At 49.5% G+C, this 9,161-nt stretch overlaps 1 protein-coding gene across 4 annotated transcripts in view; it reads left to right on the top strand.

The window, feature by feature from the left end:
• Positions 1–9,161, top strand: part of NFYC (nuclear transcription factor Y subunit gamma) — a 36,733-nt gene that overhangs the window by 10,121 nt on the left and 17,451 nt on the right. The window contains exon 1 of one of the 4 annotated variants that reach the window (XM_027661231.1): positions 35–77. The exons of 1 other annotated variant lie outside the window; for it this stretch is intronic. The gene's annotated coding sequence lies outside the window, so the exon portion shown is untranslated. Of the gene's footprint in view, positions 1–34; positions 78–5,638; positions 5,804–9,161 lie in introns of those variants that run through there. 2 more of the 4 variants (XM_027661230.1, XM_027661233.1) reach the window with 2 other exon arrangements.

Here is a 9,161-nt window from a genome sequence, read left to right on the forward strand (position 1 = left end):
TGTGGGGAGGGGGAACCCCCGGCCCCGCGGGGGCTCCGCCGCACGCAGGGGGCATGGCCGCCGCCCCCCGCCCGCCGGTGAGTGCCCGGGGGGCGCCGCGCGGCGCTGCGGGGGCGGACAGGCCGCGGGTGCTGCGGGGGATGCTCGCCCCGGTGTTGCGTGTCCTCCGGGGGGTGGGGGGGGGAGGGGCGCGGAGAACCGCGGGGGGACCCCCCCCCCCCCGGGCCCCCCGGGGGGGGGGGGCCCCCCCGCCCCCCCTGCCCGGGGGGGGGGGGGGGGGGGGGGGGCAGCGGGACCCCCGCACCCCCAAACCCCCCCGAACAGCCCTTTGTTATCGGTCCGATCGCCGACACCCCCCCTCACCCCCCCCCCGAAGGTCACGGGCGGCGCTGACAGCGGGGGGAGCAGCGATTAACGGGGGGGGGGTTCGCAGCCCAAAGGGGCTCCGGGACCACCCCCGGGACACCCCCCCGGGACCCCTCCCGGGGACCCCCCGGCCGCCTCCGCCGCCGCAGCACGACTTGGAGCGGGGCCTGCACGAGTGACCTTGAAATGCCAGAGCTCGGAGCCGCCGCGGTGAAGGACAAAGTTTGTTCGCGGCACTTTGGACCGAGGGGGGGGAAAAAAAAAAACCAAAAAAGAAAAACCAACAAAAAAAAAAAAACCACGGGGCGAGGGGAAAAAAAAACCGGATCCGGTCCCGCCGGACACCGGGGGAGAGCCGGGAGATCCCGATTAAAGTTAAGTTTTCGGCCGGGGAGGTGAATCACGTTGCAGGCATTCCTTGGGGGAGATGCTGGGAGCTGCTGCTCTGTCCTGTCCTCTCGGGCTGACACAGCTCCCTGTGCCCTCGCCCTTCTCCCCCCTCCCTCCTTGCTCGCTGTTGGCCTTAAAAGTGGTGTTTTGGCAAAATTTCCCTGTGAAGCTTATTTTTGTGGGGATTTTAGGAAGTGGGTCCAGGCCCAGGAACCTGCTCTGGTGCCTCCTCTCAGGATTCCCACGGGCTTGGGCTTCACCCCGAGTCGTCCCCAGCCCCAAAAGTGTTATTTTGGGGGTTGTTTTAATTTAAATTTGTCATTTTCATTTAAATTAAGGCAGCTCCTCTCATCTCTGGTTATTGAGCTTCTTGGCCTGTCACAGTTTTGAGTGTGAGAAAGAGAAATGTCACCACGAGTCACCTCAACAAGGAGGGATGTTTAAGGAACTCCTGGAGCAGAACTGAGTCAGAACTGGGGGGGTTCACCCCGAGTATGAAGGTCACTGTGAGCATCTTGAAGCAAAAATGAGTTGCTTTAATGTATTTGCCTCCAAAGTGGGGTATGTTCAGCTGCAATGTGCTTTCAGGTGTTGGCAGAACACGAGGGAACCTGCAGCCACCATAAATGAGAATAAAACCCCTGCAGAAGTCTTGGTTACCCCCAATATTTGTCACATATTTCGTGGCCCCAGCTCGCAGGAGGCTGGAGAAGAAGAGGTGCTGCTTGATCTTTCTAGGTCAAGAGCAGCAGGAAGAACCTGGGAACTCTGTAAATGGATTTATTAACAAATTACACCAGTTCCTGACTTTTTTTTTTTTTCCAGCACCATAAAGGGCAGGAAGGTCCTTGAGGTCCCATTTCAACCAGTGAAGTTTGTGTGTCCCCTGGGCTTTCCTGGGAGGTGTTTTTTATTTCCTTTGTCTAGAAGTTTTCTTTTCTAGCTGTTGTGGGTTTTTTTTTTTTCCTAGGAGGTTTTATTTTTTAGCTTTATTTTCTAAGAGGTTTGTTTTTATTTTTAGTTTTCTTCTTGAGGTTTTAACCTGGAAGAGGAAACAGTCTCATCTTTTTATCTTAATGACTTTTTCCACGCTTGTTTTTTTTGTCCCAGCCGAGGCAGTGAAGGTGTAAAGGACATTTTAGAAGGTCCCAAGTTGGGCACCTCAGTGAGGGGGAGGAAGAGGGTTCATGTGAGGTGCTGGGTGCCCTCAGGAGGTCACCTTTCCAGCCAGTGTATTTGGGGTTTATTTTATTTAATCGGACTAATATCTTGCATTTATATAATGGGGGTGACATCTGTATTTTAATAGAGTTGGCACATGAAGTGCTTTCTTCATTTCAGGGCTTATTGCTCTGTTGTAAGTGAATTAAAACATGGAGATTTGTGGCCCTAAACTCTTGAGTTGTTACATTTTGCTAAAGGAGACAGTTTATCTTGTGTTTCAGAGCGATTAAATTCAGTTTATCTTCTCCTTCAGAAGGGCAGAAAAATTCAGCAGCTGTTACAAAGGGGCACTGACAGCAAGAACAAACTTCAGGACACCTGCCAAAGCTTCCCAGGAGTTTTTTTTTAAAAAAAAAAAAAGGTGGTTTGTTTTTTTTTTTGGTTTGTTCTCAAAAACTTCAGTGCTGAGATCTCACTGAGGGGATTTTCTCCCCTTGGCTCTTTATTTGGTCACTTCCTGCTAAATCAGAGCAGGTCACTTGGAGCTGGGGCTGCTCCTGCACCCAAGGTGGAGATTTGCAGGTTTATAATAAAGGATGGCCTTTGTTTTGTTTTTTTTAATAACTTTAAAAACTAAAATATAAGAGGTAAAATCCCCTGATTGAACCATCCTGGCTGCCTGTTCAGCAGCTCGGGTCGTGCTCCAGTTGAGGAAGATCTGCTGATCTCAGGGAGGTGAAAGACTTGGAAAAATAATGAATTTGAACTTTTGCAAGATGCCAGTTGATAATGTTACTTGCCCAAGTAATAGGAACACTGGCTGCTCTGTAGAAAATAGAACCAGAGAGATATTTTTATACAGGGAAAAAAAATAAATGGAACTATATGTAAGTACAGAACAGTAACCCTGCAGCCCTTAAAATCATCCCATTTATTCGACTTTTCCACCCAAAATAACAAAGCTCACGGGAAGCACAGGCTGGTGCAGCCTTTCCCTCTGCCTTAAAAATCACAAATTCTTGGGAATAACTTGTATTTTATGGCATTGAATTCGTGTTTTGTGGCATTCAACTCACATTTTATGTCGTTCAGGGTGTCCTAGGTTGTCTCAGGGCTGTAATTCCTTAACAAAGTGGGAACAGGGAAGTTTATCCAGCCAAATCCTGGCTTGGCACAGCTGAAGGTGAGGTGGTTTTCCTGGCCAGTGGAGAGGGATCAGCTCCCTCCTGCTGTCAGTGGAGAAGCAGCTCTTCTCCCAAATGCAGCTCCTGAGTGTCCTGGGAGAAGGGAGGAGCAGAATTCCTGAGGGGTGGAGAGGAGCAAGGCTGGGATCCAGCCCAACATCCATGGCAGGTGAGCCCTGGGAGGGGTGCAGAGCTGGCCCTGGAGCAGCTGCTGGCACCAAACTTCCCTTCTTAAAGGAATTGTCTCTTGGAATTGGGAATCCAGATGCCCCTCGCTGACTTTGTGACTGATCCAGGCTTAAATCAAAGCCTGTGCCTGGGAGGAGTGGAAGCAGAGGGAATAAATAGAGGTTTTAGGGAGCTGATGTTCCACAGTGCTTTGAAGTGGAATAACCTGCTAAATATTCCAAGGAAAAACGGCTGGAAGGCACCTGAAGTGGTCATTGGTTTATTTTTCCTGCCCTAAGGCAAGATCAGCCCAACTTAAACACAGTTTTTCAACCTGCTCTCGAGAGCCTTTAGCAAGAAGTGCTCAGTATCCTCTGTGGGTAGTTCACTGCAGCATTTCACTCCTGAAATAACCTTTTAACTACTTAAAAACTTGGTTTAAAATGTCTAAAAACTTGGGGTTTGATGTTTTCGTGGAGAACAGAACTTCAGACTTCCCAGAGTTCATGTTCATCCCCTGAAAGGCTGACAGCCTTTATAGAACTGGAAGGGAGCCCCTGTATCATTTGGATAAATAAATCCAGTGTTAAATCTGATTTTGGCCTGTCTTTTGGCTGTAATTTTATTCTTAATTTGTTGCCTGTCCATAATGATGGAAGTTTTCATGCTTTAATAACCCCAGGGTCGTTAGTGCAGCGATGTGCTGAAATAATTGGGTTGGGAATGTGCTGCTGTGGATTGTAGAGCCAATTATGTCTCATTTTACAAGTGTTCCTGCTTCCTTTTTTATTAGGATAACTCTGGAAGCTGGAGAGGGACTTTGGATGAGAGCCTGGAGTGACAGGAAAAGGGGGAATGGCTTCTCACTTCCAGAGGGCAGAGTCAGATGGGATATTGGGAGAAATTCTTCCCTGTGAGGGTGGGGAGGGGCTGGGAAGGATTTCCCAGAGAAGCTGTGGCTGCCCCATCCCTGGAAGTGCCCAAGGCCAGCTTGGAGCAACCTGGGCTGGTGGAAGGTGTCAGCAAATATCAGTTTGTGGTGCCAACATGGCTCAAGGAGCTGCACTGCATTATTGATTTAATAATTCTGTGTAATTGAGCAGGCAAGGCCTGAATGTTGAGGTGGAAGGAGAAACCATTGATAACCAACCCAATTAATTGTTGTTACACCGCTGTTGCCACCTCCCAAAGCAATTAAAAGTAATTTAGGGTGGTTTCTGTGGCACCTTTGAGTTTCCAGCCACACTGGGCACTGGTGCTGCTCGGCCTCCATGGAGTGAACGTGCCCCTGGAAGTGGAATGGAAATAAATCTGATGGCATTTCCTGAAAGGAATTGTCTCTGTTGACTTGAGTAGATCTCAAAGCAGAGAGAATTCACAGTGAATTTTATTATGGGAGGCACGAGATCTCCGTGGGAGCAATTTCAGCCCGTTTAACCACGACTTCTCCAAGGTTTGGTTTAAAAATCAAACAGGGGCAGAATCTTGGGCAGAATCTTGTGCAGAACAGGTGCTGTGGGGCTGCAGCCTTTTAGAATTCCTTCAGTGTTTGAGATTGCTCTCACAGTCCACTTCAAACTCTGGATTTATTCTCCATTTGACACTTTGATGCCGCAAATTGCTCTAATTTCAGGAGGAGCAGCAGCTCGTGGAGGTGCTTTCTCCTACATCAAAGCCTTTGCTCCCATTTAAAGGGATGTGTTACTAAATCCATATCAAACTGCATTTATTCTTCTCAGGGAAGCAGTTGTGGGTTGCTGGATTGTTCCTCCTGCTCCTGGCAGGATCAGGTGTCTGGCACTTGGTGCTCCCCAGAGCTCATTCTTCAGACATTCAAGTGCATTTTACTTTTAAATCGAGGACAGGCTCCCAAAACACTCAGTGTGGGGAGTTCCTGCAGCACACTGGGAGGATCAGGGAATGCTGGGATTAGTATTGAATCTAAACACTCAGTTTTGGCCTCTATTTTTTGTTCTTCAGGCTTCCAGGGTGGGTTTTTTTGGGTGCTGTGGTGTTGGGTTTTGGTTTTTTTCCTGGTGAAAATGGTGTATTTAAAACGCAGAAAAAGAGAGAACAAGCCATGAATTTCCTCTTTTTCTTTAATGCTGCTTCTTAATGATTAACTTGTGACTTTGGGGGACAGTGGTGGTTGTGAAACCACTTCAGAAGAGTTTTGGGGAGGGTTTTTTTGGAGGGGTGGGAGCCTTTAAACACCGTCAGCGTGGATGTGGTAAATGTGTGTTTGTCTCAGGGTAGGATCTGGTGGAGGGGATTCATTTCCAGAAATATTTGTGTGTTCTCCTTATTTGTAGCTGTAATTTAAGGACTTTAAGGCAAAACACTTGAGCTTGTGTCTCATTTCTTTTTAGCTTCTCTTGTGCTTCGGTTTCAGCCATTTTTTGAGACCCTTGGATGGAATGTGCTGCTTTTGCCACGGAACACAAGGGGCTCTTTCCCATAACCTAAATCCTGGGAATGTGGCTGTTTTGTATGCAAAGAACCTGCCATTTCTGACAGCACCAGGACCTGTGGTACGTGATGCTGCTGCTGAGCCCTTCCCTCCTTTCAGGGAGAGCCCCGAGGCTCTGAATTACTTCCCTCTGGCTGTTTGCATATCCCTTGGGATATTTGGATAAATTTCACTTAGATCTGCTCCCCACCCTGTTTGGTTGATTCCTCAGTCAGGCCCAGCTTGGGAGAAGCTTGTCAGAAGCTGGGACAAGCTGGGACAGCATCCCTCCCTGGATGGGGATGTTGTCCTTCTGTTCCCATTCCCGAACTCGGGTGGTGAGGCCTGGAATGGCTGTGGCTGGCTCTGGTGGGCTGCTCCTGGCTGGTGTTTTTCCAGGCAAATACCTGCTCTGGGTGGAATTGCAAGCTCAGAGATGTTGGGTTTGTTAGTGATTTTCCTGTGGGTTGTGTTTTCCAGCTCAGTTCCTGCTGAAGTGGCGGATTGTCCGGGGGGAGGCGGCTCCGTTTGGCTGCTTCCCCCTTCCCAGGGCACCTGGGAAAGAGCACAAACCAGCAGCTGGTTATAAAAATAGTCACAACAAAACCCCCCAAAACCCCAGCCACGGACACCAGAGGTGTGCTCATGCTTCCTTTGCCCTCCTGTGAAGTGAAGCTGTTCCACATTTGTCAGCTGCCCCAGGATTTGGGAAGTTCAGTGTTTGTCCAAGGTGTCGTGCTCGGGTGAGCAGAACAGCTCTAATTGCTGAGTGCTGCTGGTGGAGCTGTTGGGATGTGCCTGTTAATGTGCTCTGTAATCACCCCTGGGCACTCTCTGCCCAGGCCTCAGCTTTTTTTTGGCCTTTAGTTTCTCTTTCCCTGAGTCTGGAAACAAGATGTTTGTGTTGATGGAGCATATTCCAGGCTGTGTGGGTGGCTTGGCTGGTGGGAAGCAGGTGTATCCCAGCCTTCCCTGTTACAGAATCACAGGATGGTTTGGGTTGGGAGGAGCCTTAAAGATTTCTCTGTTTCCAACCCCTCTGCCATGGGCAGGGACACTTTCCACTACCCCAGGTTGCTCCAGCCTGGCCTTGGACACTTCCAGGGATGGGATATCCACACCTCTCTGGGTAACTCGTTTCTTGCTCTGTGTGGGTTGGTTTTTTTGGGGGGAGTGTTGTTTTCTTGCTGCTCTTTCCCTCAGTGAGGTGTCCCTGCTCTCAGTCTGGGTGTGTGTAAACCTCCTCCCCGAGATCCTCCTGCAGGAGCATCTCACAGCCTGGTTTTTGGGTTGCAGCTCCTGGGGCTCAGGCTGGGAGTTCAGCTCATCCAAGGTCACCATGGCACACCCAGAATGTCCTGAGCTGGAAGGGACTCACAAGGACCATCCAGTCCAACCCCTGGCCCTGCACAGACACCCCAGCAATCCCACCCTGTCCCTCAGAGGATCATCCAAACCCTCCCTGAGCTCTGGCAGCCTTGGGGCTGTGCCCACTGCCCTGGGGAGCCTGGGCAGTGCCCAACCAGCCTCTGGGGGAAGAACCTTTCCCTGAGATCCATCCCAACCCTCCCTGGCACAGCTCCAGCCCTTCCCTGGGTCCTGTCCCTGCTCACCCAGAGGTCAGAGCTGCCCCTTAGAGGAGCTGCAGCCCCCGCTGGGCTCTGCCCTCAGTCCCCTGTGCTCCAGCTGCACACACCAAGTGCCCTCAGTGCTGCTCAAGTGGCCCCTCCAGACCTTCCAGCACCTCCCCAGCCCTTGTCCCTTGGTCCCCAGTCCAGCAGGAGCTCTGGAGAGGTGACAGCTCCTGTGCAGTGAGTGCTGGGGGAGCAGGGCCATGTCCAGGTCCCAAGGGACTTTCCCAGTGTGTATGTGTGGGATCAGCACCTCCTCTCTGACTGTGGGATCAGCACCTCCTCTCTGACTCTGGTTACTCTTGGTGGCACCCAAAGCTGGACTCCAGCTTCTGTTCTCCAGCCCAGGTTGGTGTTGGAGGAGCCAGTTTGCTCCTAAAGCCCTTGAGCCTGCCTTGGGTGAGCCCAGGGATGCTGCAGCAGGAAGGAAATCAGGGATGGATGGAGCAGAATGAAGCTGTAGCTTTTCCCTGCGGGCTCTTTATCAAAAAGCCAAACAGGTTTAGACACAGGTGTGTGAAATCCAAGGATCCTCCTCCCTTGGCTGAGCTGAGCTTATCCAGGGTGTGCTTGGGGAGCTTTTTGCTGCCACTAATCCTGTTGGGAGGATTTCTGCAAGAGGAGAGAGCTCAGGCTTCTCCCTGGCTGAAGGAATTACCTAATTGCCCAGGAATGGTTTCACTGCTGAGCTTTGTCTGGCAGAGCTGGAGGTTTGTGTGACAACTTTGGGTTTTTACCTTGACAATCCTCCTCTGATGCTTTCAGGCACCTTCAAACCATTTCTGTTTTAATGAGGAGAAATTCCTGTACTCGTGTTCTGAGCAGTTTTAACCTGCTTAGGCTTTTATATAGTGATTTTTTTTTTCTGGAAGTTTTTAGGAAAATCAGCTTGTTGGTGCTCTCACTCAATTTATCACAAAATGATCCTAAGCAGTCACATAAAGTAGCTGAGAATCCTTCTGAAATCAGTCCTGTGTTTAACTTGAACATAGGAATTCTTTTGTGTTCATCAAGAGGACTTTTTAAATTATAGGTGACCCGAACAAACTATTTTCTGGCTCTTCCTGAAACCTGGCTGAACACACAGATACTTAGTGCTGAAATTTTCTTTCTCTTTCCTCCTTTACAATTTTTCCTTTTGTTTTAACCTGTTGTTTCACTGGGTTGTGTGCAGCATTATTTCCCAGTGCAGCACTTAAGTGGGTTAAATGCAATGGTAATTTATATTTTGAAAGCCTTGAGAAGTGATCTGCCCTGTCCCCAAGATGAATTGCATCCCCACAGGCACCCAAGACCCTGTCTGGTGTTGAAATATTGCCAGGCCAGAGCAGGTTTTCAAGGATTAGCTTTTATTTATGTGCCTAAACTATTTTTTGTCTGCATTTGACAAAGATCAAGGTGAGGGAGAGCCAATCTAACACTCATTGGAATATTTATATCTCTGTACCTTCTTATAAATACTTGAAATACCTCACTTTGTAGGCAGGTTGTATTATAATGCAAATAGTTGTTGAAGAGTCAGCAGGTAACTTGTCAGTCACTCATTTCCATAGTTTCCTTACCTGGAATTCTTCCTGTCTTGCTTTGAGACTGAAAATACAACCTCCTGACATCCTCCTTGTCATTCCCTGTCAGATTCCCACACCCTGGAATTAAAATACAGCAATTCATTCTCTGCCTTGGGAAGTGGAGGCTGCAGGAGGTGCCGAGCTGATTGTCTGCCATCCGTGCCTTTGATCCCTTAGGAACGTGTTAGAGATGCTCATTGCTTTGGAATGGCAGATTTGGGCATTCCTGGTGTCCCTGTGG

Source organism: Corapipo altera, unplaced genomic scaffold (genome assembly GCF_003945725.1).
Source record: "Corapipo altera isolate COAL_440 unplaced genomic scaffold, ASM394572v1 201, whole genome shotgun sequence".
Lineage (NCBI taxonomy): Eukaryota > Metazoa > Chordata > Aves > Passeriformes > Pipridae > Corapipo > Corapipo altera.